Source organism: Prosopis cineraria, unplaced genomic scaffold, assembly GCF_029017545.1.
Source record: "Prosopis cineraria cultivar Desert tree isolate PC_DT_omini unplaced genomic scaffold, ASM2901754v1 PC5, whole genome shotgun sequence".
NCBI classification, from domain to species: Eukaryota; Viridiplantae; Streptophyta; class Magnoliopsida; order Fabales; family Fabaceae; genus Prosopis; species Prosopis cineraria.
Window position 1 is genome coordinate 18,184,484 of NW_026555336.1, and position 11,898 is coordinate 18,196,381.

Here is an 11,898-nt window from a genome sequence, read left to right on the forward strand (position 1 = left end):
ACACGATAGGTAAACTCCCTACTACACGATAGTTTATGAAATTAGTAAATTATAGAAATTGGTCGTAAAAGGGTCAAATTTTGATATATGAGTGTGATTGTGATTAATTATGGTCAATCAAATGCATTAGATATTTTTGGACTTAATTCAAGGCCTAGTGTGGTCTAATGAGAGAAAGGGATTGAATATGAGACAAATTTATTTAAAAAAGTGACTCTTTGCACCTCAAGTGTCAAAATTTCAATTGAACAATTAGATCGTGTCCAAACTTATCTCATTAGTTAGTATATACGAGTTAAGCTTTGTGTGGGTGCTGGAATCACTCTAATCGAATGTCATATGCGAAAATGGTGCATGCCGGAAGTTTGTCATTTTGCTATCAAAATGATAGCAGAAAAATAGACAACAGGCCGCAGCTCATGGATGCACATACTGTGGCACACAACATAGATAGAGAGAATGTGTGGCTCTATGCCAAATGCTACAGTGTACTGACCGTCTACCGCGGCTCACGTACCAAAATTTAGTTTTTTTTTATGTGTTGAAATATATGCATTTGAGTTAGGAATACTGGTGGGTTATGTCCACTATGTATTTGAAAAGTGTATGATTTATTTCTGCTATGTTTTCTCTTATTGAATTGAGATTTAATTGATTTTATAAAGTAAGTCTTTGGCCGAAGTTTTTAAAATAAATTTGATTATTGTGATATGAGTTGAGATAGTGGTAACACCTGTAATCTTCTCTTATATTAAGTAGATATATGAGAGGAGGTTTAGTTGTTCATTTTTAAATTATTTTTTAATTGTACAAATATCGTCTCTTCGAAAGTTAATAACTAGTTCAAATTGAATAACCAGTTTTTTAATATAATTTTTAAAATATAAAATTTTCTTCATACATTTTGTTGTTAATCTTAATAAAATTTTAAGTTAACCCAAGTAGATTTTCTAAGGTGTAAAATAGGGGGCCTAATGTGGCATTTTCTAGCAAGCCAGCTATTAGCCAATGATTCTAAAAAGAATTTGTGTTTAAATAACTCATGCTAGATAGCGAAGCACAGCGGAAGATTAAAATTCTAAAGTCTCTATCCTGATATGGACCGAACAAGCTGTTTAAGTGAAGGTGGATAGAAGAGTTACCTTTTAAATCTTTAAACTTGGCGCACATTTTTTCAAGAGTTTTGAATCTCAAGAGCTGACAACGTAGATCTACTCTCTCTACCGATATCCACAGAACAGCTCTCTAACTCAAACAGCGGGCTAGCGCTCCCAACGTCCATACTTCTTTGAATGTTATTTTTCCTTTCTATATGGTGTTTCGTGGCTCTCAAAGTATTTTTGCCATCAGAACTTTTCTAACTCTCTCTTCCTTCATAAAGGATATTCTATCTATATATAGTATATAGATAAGGGTTTTTATCTTCCACTTAAAAAGCCCACGAAAATATAATTAAATCTATCTCATAAATTTAATTCATAATATCATATCTAATTTGAATTTATCTTATAAATTTAAATTATAAAACTGACATAATTTTCTCTCATATCATGTTAGTTATTAAATTTAATCTATATAAAATTAAATTTAAAACAAACGTAATATAATATATATCACATATACATATTATATTACACACACACACACACACACATATATATATGAATATATTTTGAAAATATATATGTATATTATATTATATATATTTAATTTTATATATCATATACATACACACATATGAATATATATATATATATATATTTTGAATATATATAAAATTATATTTTGAATTTTATATTTCATATAAATATATATATAAATTTTATCAAATAAATATTCAATAATATATATATATAATTCATTCACTATATATTACATTCATTGAATCTAGACATATTCCATATTCAATGAACATAGACATTATAGCTCAAGTTGGATTGTTCTTGTGTGCGACCCTGTAGGCCTATATGAAATTGGCAGTAGGCTAATTATGTTATTAGCCCACAAGTCACAAGTGCCTCTAGCAAGACTTGAACTATCCAATTCACATGAGGATCGATGATTTGATGCAACTTATCATACAACCATATTACATCTCTTTTGTCATGCGATATTTTGGTCAAGTATGAGACATGAAATTGTCATTCTCCTTTACCTAACCGTTATGTTCTCGATCTCTGAGTGGACTGACAGTAGCAATGGAAAAACCCTTTCCATCGTAGTATGGCCATACATTTTCTCAGTCTTACTCATCGAGGGGCCCAGTAATATCTCTCAATTAATGTGAGGGATAAATTCCATCTTGACCACTCATATTCATCTACATGAATATCACTAAACTCAATCATAGCCTTTATGATCACCCAGTCAAAGATGACTTTTGACTAGGTCAATTTCAGTGATTATCATGTAGGAATCCATGATGATCTCAAGTCAGAGGGCTTAGTGATTTAGTTACATATGAGATAAGCTTATGACTTACACCATGCAGCTTTCTCATAATGGGTGGTCTAGCATCTTGAACACTTTTAAATGCCTATAACTTTGATTTGTATCTCTATAATTAATCAAAGTCATAGTAGTCTTGGTTCATCTATGATCCCTCATAGATGACTAACCAAGGACATTTAGGACAATCATATAGTTTGTCCAAGGATACAGTTATCATATTGAGCATGTAATTAATATGATAACAAAAGAGAAATTCATTAAATAACAATGTGCATAGTACAATGATTAGTCTTAGGGCACAATTTCCAATAGCTCATTCTAATTGAAAGTTTAAAATGGACCTACTTTTTAATTGGTACATTATTTAACCCCCCCAAATGTAAATAGATTTATTAAGATGATATTTTCATTGAGAGGTTAAAAAAATTAATGTGTTCGTTTGTGTGTGTGTGAAATAATATCATCATAAATTGTGTCCACGTCTTGTTAAGGTGCCTTTACACATTGAGGGTAGATTCGATAAATTAGAAGACGAGACAAATGTACATGCCCCTTTATAAATGACTTATACCTCCCATAAATGCCATTCATATTATTATTATTATTATTGTTTGTTATTTATGATGTCATTTTTTTGTTATATTTTATAGTTAAATCTCATCCCAGTACTTGTTTATATAAATGAAGGGCATAGTGCTAGCCAATTCTTTGCGCAACCACAAAAAATTCCTTATCATAATTAAATACATGCCTATGCCATGTGAATTAAAATGAGCTAACTAGATTGTGTAATAGGGACTAGTTTTTTCTTTGAAAACATGCATTAATATCATTAACTTCATATTCCCAAATCATCACTTTCACCTTAGTTAACTAGATTGTGTAATAGGGACTAGTTTTTCAATGTATCAAGAGCTCCTAGTTGAGGTGAAAGTAATGTTTTGAGAATATGAAGTTAACAAAATTGTACAAAGCGAATATGAATATCTAGCAAGAGTGAAAATTTCTGGTATGTAGAAATGAAAGCTACCAAGAATACTTTTAAAGGCCTTTATTTTTAATGCAATATGCTATGTTCAATACTATTCTGATCAAACTAAAAAAAATTAGTAATTCACTATATATTAAATCAATTCATTTGATTGAAAAAATAGAGCAATAAAAAGAATAAGACAAGAGACTGCATAATTGGTAAAATAAACTAATAAATATACTAGTCAACTTAACATTAAATTGATCAATGATCATTTCTTATGTTTATTAAAAGTAGAGTTGTTTTATTTCATGATAAGGATTTATGATATTTTACAATCTCTCTACTCAATTAATTGTTTGACATAGGTTTACTGTTGTTATTTTTTTATGTTTTTAAATTTAAATGTTTTGATTGTCAATATAAAATTAGGGAGAGGTCTAACTATTAGGGGATAGTTTATCAAATTTTTGTGGTATTCCTTAATGTGAATTTTTTTAATACCTTCCCTTTTAGGAAATTTATAAATGATGAATCGGAGTTGGATGAATGCTAAAAGAATGAGTGATGAATATGATAATGGGGTGAAGGAGTTTTTAGAATTTGCTCAAATAAATGCTCATAAAAGTACTACACATCATTGTCCTTGCATAAATTGTCTAAATCTAAGTCGATTAAGTGTTCCACAAATAAAGGTGCATCTTATTTGTGACGGGATTTGCAAGAGTTTCACTTGTTGGATATGGCATGGTGAAGTGTTAGGAAAGTCAAATGCATCCCAATAAGAGAAAGTGAATGAAGTTCACGATGATGTGAATATGAATGATCATATAGAGGACATGATTCGTGACATTAGAATAGAGACATTTGAATGATCACATGTGATTGAAGGATTGTATAGCTATGCATAGGAGCCTCTATACTAAGGGTGCCTAAAATATACATTGTTGTTAGTAGTGGCTAGATTGGTCCACTTTAAAGCACAAAGTGGATTAAGTGACAAGAATTTCACTGAGTTGCTTTAGTTGTTGAAGGATGTGCTTCCAGAAGGTAATGAACTACTAGATTGTAATTATGATGCAAAAAAAATATTATGTCCAATGGGTATGGAGTATGAGAAGATACATGCTTGCCCTAATGATTGCATATTATATAAAAGAGAGTTTGAAGAAGAGGACAGGTGACCTAAATGTGTGGTACCATAATATAATAAGAAGGGTCTCTGACAAAGGTGTTATGGTATCTTTCCATTATAACAAGGTTTAAGCACTTGTTTACTAATACAAAGGATGCAAAGAACTTGAGGTGGCATGTGGATGAGAGGATCTCTGATAATAAGCTCCATCATCCGGCTGATTCTTCACAATGGAAGAAGATTGATCAATTATTTCCTTATTTTGGCAATGAACCAAGAAACCTTAAGCTTAAACTTTCAACTGATGGAATGAATCCTTATGCTAGTCTTAACAGTACACATAGTTCATGGCCTGTGCTCTTAGTGATTTACAACCTATTCCCTCATTTGTACATGAAACACAAGTGCATGATATTGTCCATGTTGATTGTAGGCCTAAAACAACTAGGAAATGACACTGATATTTACCTAGCACCTTTGATTGAAGACTTGAAAAAGTTATGAGAGGTAGGTGTAGAAGTGTATGACGCAAATTGAAAGGAGCTTTTTAAAATGCATGCAATGCTTTTTTGTACCATAAGCGATTTTCTTGCATATGAAACTTGTTTGGGTATAGTATTAAGGGACATAAAGCATGTCTTATTTGTGAAAAAGCTACATGTCATTATCAACTTCAACATGGGAGGAAGATAATTTATCTAGGCCACCAAATATTTCTTGAACAGAATCACCCTTATTGTAGATTAAAGAAAGCTTTCTTTAGCCAACAAGAGTATGCTCCAAAGGCATTGACTGGAGACCAAGTATATCAATGGGTGAAAGATATTAATGTTCTCTTCGGTAAAAACTCAAAAGAGTACAAGAGGAAAACATATATGAAAAAAGAGGTCTATCTTCTTTGATCTTCCATATTGGCACAATCTTGATGTGTGATACTGTATTGATATCATACATGTGGAGAAAAATGTGTGTAATAGCATTACCGAAACTCTTCTTAACATACAAGGCAAGACTAAGCATGGTGTTAATACAAGATTAGATTTGTTGAATTAGGAATACTTCATGCATTCTATCCAAAGTCAGAAGGTAAACGAACTTATTGTCCCCCAACCTCTCATACATTGTCGAGGAATGAAAAAAAAGAGTTTTTATGAATATTTGAATGGTGTGAAAGTGCCTCAAGGGTATTCTTCAAATGTTAAAAGACTTATTTTAATGAAAGATTTGAAATTAATAGGCTTAAAGTCCTATGACTGTCATACCTTGATGCAACAACTTCTACCAGTTGTAATTTAAGGCATAATGAAAGATAATATGAGACAAACTATAGCCAGATTGTGCTTCTTTTTCAATACTATATGTAGCAAAGTCATTGACCTTGAAAAATTAGATGAATTAGAAAAAGAGACATGTATTATCTTGTGCCAACTAGAGATGCACTTTGTTCTTGCTTTTTTGACATCATGGTACATCTTATTGTTCATCTACTAAAGGAGATATGATTGTGTGGTCCTGTTTACTTATACTGGATGTTTCCATTCGAGAGATACATGAAAATCGTAAAAAGATATGCAAAGAATCCAAGTCAACATGAAGCATCTATTATTGAAAAATATGTTACTGAAGAAGTTATGGAGTTTTGTTCATACTACTTGCCAGAAGTAGAAGCCATTGGGCTTCTTAAATCTTATCATAAAGGGAGGCTTTTTGGTAAGGGTACATGTAGGAAAAGTGTAAGAAGCATGGGTCATGATGAAGTACTACAAGCACATTTATATATTTTGAATAATATTGATGAAGTTTAAAATTACATACTGAAGTGTAAAGAAATTGTAAGGGCAAAATATGATCGATTAAGTGAACAAAGGTTGTTAGTTGAGCATAACAAGACTTTCTTAGAATGGTTCAAAAGAAAGGAAAAGCACGATGGTAATGTGTCTGAGACAATTAAATGGATTTCACATGAGTCGAATTTTGATGTCATATGTTAGAGTGGATATGATATTAATGGTTTTTCCTTCTATGCAAAGTCCCTTGATGATAAGAGTATTGTGCATAATAGTGGGGTCATGGTGGTAACTGAATCTATGTACTTTACAAGTTTAAAAGATAAAAAGCCTAAGTTGGCAACCATGCCTTATTATGGGATCGTTGAAGAGATTTAGGAGGTTGACTATACTAAGTTTAAAGTGCTTATTTTCAAATGCAAATGGATTGAAAATAGTAATGTTGTTTAAGTAGATAAGTTAGGATTTAAACTAGTTAATCTTAACAAATTAAGTTATGGGGAGGAGCCCTTTATTATGGCATGCTATGCTAAATAAGTTTTTTATGTCACTGATTTGATGAGTAAAGATTTGTCCGTGGTTTTACAAGGCAAAAAAGAAATTGATGGTGATGAAAGTTAAGAAGCAGAATTGGATATTTCTGAGACTCTTTCTTTCTTAGTAGGGCTACCTAAATTAAATGAAGAAGATTAAGTAGATGATGTGCATGCCACAAGACATGATCATTATGAGGGGATATGAAAGGATGTTCCTATATAAATCTATTGCAAAAGTTAGTTATTTTTTGAGTTCTTGTTATAATTGTTTATGTTCAATTTATGTATACTTACATCATTTATTGACTTCATTATGTAGGAATATAGCTTAGGATCCTCCCCAATCCATACAAGATCCTTTCTAATCCACACAAGATGATCAATCTGTTCACAAAAATCTTAATAACAAGAGTTAATCTTCAAAGAAGGGTAGATGTGGCACACGAATGAAGGGGTTGACCTTGTACTAGAGTAATAAGCAGAGGGTGCCTATTCAGTTTAAAGAAAATGGGAAAGCAACTGGACCTAATAAGAGGAAGTATAATAGTTATCTCACTCTCCTTACATGCAGTGTGCCAAGCATCACTATAAAGGACTGGTATGATGTACCTGAAGTAGTGAAGGAGTAGATATGGGACAGTATATTAGTATGTACATTGCAATAAACTTATTGACTTATGAAACTTTTTAAATTATATTGTGAACATCACTAATGCAATAGGATTGCAGCTTACATTTAATGTTTCTTCTAGCACTGCATTGAGGAGGATTGCAATTCAATATTGCGAGGGACATTGGAAGCAGTTCAAAACTAGTCTAGCCAATAGATATATTCATGTTAAGTTGAAAGAAGGGGAGATGCCTCTTAATCCTCTTATTGATTACCCGTTCCTTAATGAGGAGACTTTAAGGAATTCTATAGAATGCAAACAACTCTAAAAGCTCTGGTTAGTCTATTATTTTTTTGTATTTGCTATAGTTCTTTTGAATTATACAAGAAGGCTAATTATTGTTTATTTTTCTATAACAGGAAAGAAGGGCAAAGGCACAAGAGCTAGTTAAGAAGAATGATTGTCCACACACATTGTCTTGTGGTGGTTATGACAAGCGAGAGGAATAAATGATGCAAGAAAAGAAGAGAAAGCTTGAAGAACTAGCTCAATCTGATCCCTCTATCATTATAAGGCCACTTTCTCCTATCTCTCATAAAGATAAATGGAGGGATGCATGTCAATCATGCAAAAAGCAAGGAGCCTACACAAGTAAAAGGGCACGTATAGTTGCCGAGAAGATTGTAATTAATTTTAAATTTTATTTTCATAAATTATAGTATAAATTATTTTAATTATTAATCATGTTTATTATTTATATGTTATAGGATTCTCTTAAAGAACAACAAGCCCAAGGTACCTTCATTTTAGAAGGGAGAAATGATATACTTATTATTTCTACCGGAAAAGGGGAGCATCTTGGGCATGTTAGAGGACTTGGATAGGGAGTGGGTATTAAGGGACCACTTTGGAGCACCTTCACATGTCCCACCTGGAATGTACACCAAGAGTGAGGTGCAAGACTTGCTAGAGTAGACAAAAGCTACATTTCATGCAGAAATCACAGCACTAAAAAGGAGATGATGACTATCATGAGCTCTTCAACATAAAACACAAGCGCTCAAGCAACCCAAGAATCTCCTACATGTGGTCAAAGTACAAAAGGGAGATTGTGTTGTGCCAAATATATCAAACAATTCTAAAATCAAAGTGAATAAGCCTTGCAAATTATATATTAAGGATCCTCATAGGTGATTGGTAGCACATGGTAGACTTTACAATTTAGGGCCAATTGTCCACCACCAACTAATAAAAGATGATCAAGTAAGGGTCACAGTTGAGGAATCAAAAGATGGTGGTGCCTTAGTCCCATTCCCTACCAACAAAGTCAAAACTATTGGTGAAGCCCTAAAAATTTTCTTTTGTGGCAAAAAAAGCTCATGGATCTTTTTAATGATGATGAGGTAGAACAAATTCTTATTATTCTTATTTGTAACTTGTATTTTTATTAATTCTTATATTACTTTGAACTATGTTTTTATTATTTAGCATAGTCGTCTATTAAAAGATGTTGCTCCCCCCACGCTACCCCAACCACCACAGCCCAAAAAGTCACGTGCCTCCTTTACAACATTTATCTTTACTGGCATATGCTAGAAAACTTCAATAATTTGACATTACCAATTGATCTAATAGTTTTAGGAAAGGAAAAGTTGAATGTCTATATTGAAAGGGAAGATTTGGTGCAATTGTTGTTGAGACATAGAGTTACCTGTTAAATGATGCATGTGTTTCTCATGTAAGTATTTTTTATTAATATCTAATTATTAATTTCAACTCTTGAGATTGATTTGACAATTGATTGTCATAGGTATTTTCATCACCTTTACACCTCATCGGGTAAAAGCCATAAATTTAGCTTTGTTTGCCCCTAACATCCAAGATGTTAGGAATGAAGATCAAATCAAAGCTGAGTATCCTTAGGTAAGACTAAGTGAAGGCAACTAGGAATGCTACTTGGCACCACATGTTGACCCATAAGAAATAGTTTTAAATTGTTGGTTTATAAGCTGTTCTTATTGTTGGATAATCAATTTATTTCATATTTTATAAGGATTATTGGCAATTGATCATTCTTTATCCAAAGTTGAACCATGTTTTATTTTTATGCTCTACCTATAGCAAGCTAGGAAAGGAGATAAAGAAAACAATGAACATGTAAGTTACTTTTGTTTCTGTAATGTTTAAGTTACTACCAAACCATATAAGATAATAACTCCTTGCATATATTTTTTTTTAAATAGGGCTATGATGACTTATCAAACCATGAAAGAAAAAGATAAACCATTCCAATTAAAGGAACCTAGATGGATAATGCCTAAGGTAGTTTTTGATTTGTCAAGTTGAACGAGGCTATTATCATATATAAGACTAATTATATGTTCTTCCATACAGAGTTGTAGGCAACCCAAGCTCAGTGCTAAATACAGTTACTACGTGATGTCACACTTGGTCAATATTATTACTCTTAGGATTACTAAGTTTTCTAAAGAGGTATTCATACTTTTACCTATTATTTTTCATATATACTTACATATAGCCAATTATGATTTTTTGGTTTTGAATACAGATGTTTGAAAACACTGATCCTTTATTGTTTGATAAAATAAAGGAGATTTGCACTCGTTGGGCAAAAGGATTCTTAAAAATCACAAACTTGTGAGTTCAAGTGTTATCATGTTTTAGATTCAATTAATGCTTTGTTTGATATGGAAAAATTTGTAATTTAATTGTTACTAGTTTGTTTGTAATGGCTTTTACCTACATAAATATTATAGAGGATTAAATGATAAATATATGATGTTTTGTTACAGTTTTTGAGTATTTAGTCCTGCTGATTTTCATTTTTATAAGGAGGTTGGGAAAGAAAATAAATAGAATATTTAAAAAAATAACACTTTTTATACCGACCGTTGCATTAATAACTGTAGAAAGTATCCCTTTCTACACCAGTTAACGCAACAACCAGTATAGAAAGTATCACTTTCTATGATACTTTCTACACTAGTTTTTTGTGTAACCAGAGTAGAACTCTGGTTTTTTGTGTAACCAATGTAGAAAAGTGCTCCTCACAACTTTTTTTAAGGGTTCTCATCTCTTAAAATAACTTTTTACAATGGTGTTTTAATCAATGTAAAAATAAACTTTTTCCATTAGTTCAAGAATCGGTGCAAAAAGCCTTTTTTAACTGATGTAAAAGGCCTTTGTTGTACTAATGAAATCTCATCAGAATAGCAGATACAACAGTAGGAAAGTAGAGATTTCTGTCTTTCTTTTGTTCCTTCTTCCTTTTTGTGTCCACCTTTAAGGCAAACAGCATTTTGGTCAATATGTAGTGACACATATTGATCTTTTTCTTCTTGATTTGTCTGGTTAGTAGCTCTATCTCAAATTTAGTATATGTGTTGAAGGCTATCCTCTTGTTGATAAAGAATCTTATCACAACATATACAAGCATTCTATGTTGACTAGAAAGGATGTTAGTCTCAAGATAAATCCTAGTTTTAGTACCTGATCTAGCATTCATCTGTCATCATTATAGCTTTGTATTTATCTTCATTCAAATGAAGTCTAGGAGCATTTCTCTAATTTTCTTAGTCAAATTCTTGCAACTCCAGACCTCTTACTTCAAGACCAAGGATGTGCCCCAAATTCTTAACAGTGAAATACATGGGACATCCTCTGATGTTTGCCTAGTAGGTCTTTTTCTGCTCATCCCATCAAAAGTTAGCATAGAGGCTTTCACCATGTTTGCTGAGTAGCTTAGATTCAGCTCCAATAAGCCTCTATAGTCACCTAAATATTCATCGATATCAAAGTTATGAGCTTTGATAAAAGAATCATATTTAGTGTAGTGACTAGTTACCACACTGTTGAGGAGAAGAATTGGGTGTACCTCATCTGATGGTCAGAGCTTAGAAGCTTGCCTTCTCAAATACTTGCCTTAAAAGTGTCATTGAGAGGCACACTACTTGCATCCAGAGATAGTTCTTAGCCGAATCTAAATAAAGCCTCATCTTGTTGATTAGTTGAAGTAGGCTCAGATGTTGTAGCCAATTCCTTTGATTTTCTTAGTGTTTTGGTCCTCTTGGATGATTGACTAGGTGATTTGCTACCTTCAGCAATTATAGTCTCAAAGGACTTTCTCTTTTTAGTCACCACCTCACTTGCTCTCTTCCTAATATCTTTCGTTCGAGCCATTTCAAAGTAGAAGGAAGAGATTTAAATTGAAGATTTAGATGGAATTTGAGCGATATGAGGAACGAAAAAGTGTTTAAAAGGAATGGGTAAAATAATTCGAGTACTAAAATGTTTAAAGAAGAATCAGGAAGGTAGTTAAGAGAAAGAGAGAGAGTAATAATTAAAAAATCAAGTTAGTTCACGCATGGAATGAAAGAGCTAGCAC